Source organism: Triticum dicoccoides, chromosome 2B (assembly GCF_002162155.2).
Source record: "Triticum dicoccoides isolate Atlit2015 ecotype Zavitan chromosome 2B, WEW_v2.0, whole genome shotgun sequence".
NCBI lineage: Eukaryota > Viridiplantae > Streptophyta > Magnoliopsida > Poales > Poaceae > Triticum > Triticum dicoccoides.
In genome coordinates, this window is record NC_041383.1 from 358,316,349 (window position 1) to 358,318,392 (window position 2,044).

Genomic DNA, 2,044 nt, shown 5'->3' on the forward strand with positions numbered 1-2,044 from the left:
GGGCTATTCTGTTACGCGTAACAGAATATTATTCTGTTACCCTTTTTGAACTGATGGTTTCAGGTGGTTGTACTGATGTTTTCGAAGCGGTTGAACTGATGCTTTCAGTTGTGTTTAACAGATCGTCTTCTTTATTTCTAAAACTTTTTCTAATTTTTTGTCAGAACGGGGCGTGTAATATATTGTTGAAAAGCTCTTGACAACCATATTTCAAGTATATTGAACGTTTTTGCAATATCATTATGGTTTAAGAGCAGTTTTGAAAAAACCGTTTTTTGAAAACCGAAAACGTGAATCGTATTTTGGACTCAATTTTCAAACCGTTTGCCAGAATTGAGCAAATAAGATAGCGTTGGAAAGCTGGTGAAAATCCGCATCTTCCATATATGTATTGTTTTTTCTAATTCTATATGATTTTAAAGTAATTTGAAAAACGGTGAAATTCTGGGCGAAACGTATTTTTACGATTTTTTGCAAACGGTTTGTCGGATTGACGCAAATGATACGGCGTTGGAAAGCTATGGAAAATGCGCAACTTTTTGTATAGAAATGTTTTTCCAATTCCTTACAGTTTAAAAACGAATTCGAATACGGTCAAATTTGATTTTGAACGCGATTTTTTTAAAAAGTTTGTCGAAATATGGCAAATAATATACCGTAGGATAGCTATCGAAAATGGAAAACTTAGTCATGTTGAACGTTTTCTCAACTTCGCAACCGTTTAAGAGTAATTTTGAATACGGCATGACGGATCCTGCTGTTTTCTTGTCTGAAAAATAGAGTAGTCGTACTGATATATGTGTATGTTTGTACTGAGCTATTTTTTGTAGAGTAATTTTGAACGGTTCCGAAAAAGGGTACTTGTACTGATGTTTGCATGGGTTTGTACTAAGCGTGTTTTCACTAACTAGACTTTGCTCTATTTTTTGGGTAATATTTTTCTCGTAAGTTCTCAACGGTTTATTGTATCGTCACCCCTGTACTTGTATGGTTTGTATCATCGAACTGAATGATATTTTATTCAAAAAAATGTGTTTGTTTTGTTTCTTTTTTTTAACTCAACATTTTTTTGACAACGTTGTTCTGAACTTCTCTCATTTTACGACTTGTACTGAGGTACTTACTAAGCAGGATTTTCATGGGGTTTCTTTTTTTTGCTTGAACTTTACAATTTGAATTTCTGCCATTTCTTTTATTCCGAATGGATCACCGTTTTTAACTCATACTGAGGTACTTACTACGCGCGAACTGGGGTGGCTGTCGCATGTCTCGGCGTGTTTTGAACTCGATGATATTTTTTTCTCAATTTACTGCCCATTTTTTTCATCACACTTGATAGAGTGACTAATAGGTTTACTTACTAGCCAGTAACACATGAACTCCTCAGGCAATAATACATGAACTACTAGGAATATAAATTTGCAACAGGACGGGACGACCACACGCGGCGGAGGCCAAGGTTCGCTGTGTGCAGCGACGAGGTCGAGTCCGCAGCCTGCAGCCCGTGGAGGCCGCGACTTGCAGAGGGAGGTTCTACCTCCGGTCGGCGTTCACCGAGGGTGGGAGGTGGGGCCATGGCGCGTCGCCAGAGGTGGGAATCGGGGAGGATGGCGGGCCGCTGGAGGTGGGAGGCGGGGCAGGGCGCGTCGCCGGAGGTGGGAGGCTCGGCCGTGGCGGGCCACCGGAGGTGGGAGGTGGGGGCCGTGGAGCGTCACCGGAGGAGGGAGGCAGGGCGTGGCGTATCACCGAAGGTGGGAGGCGACGGCTGTGGTGCGTCGCCGGAGGAGGGAGGCGGGGCCTGTGGCGCGTAGCCGGAGGTGTGAGGCAGGGGTCGTGGCACTTCGCCGGAGCTGGGAGGCCGGTTGCCAGGGAGTCCTGGCCGGCGGCTGTTGCGCGTGGGGCGGAGGGGATCGGGATAGAGGGAGAAAAGAGGTGGGGGTCGTGGGGTGGCTGGGCTGCTTTTTCTTCACTTATCCGGTTCGGTAAATCACCGTCGGGCTCTTATAGGGCGCGAGGGTAACAGAATAATATTCTGTTACCGGTA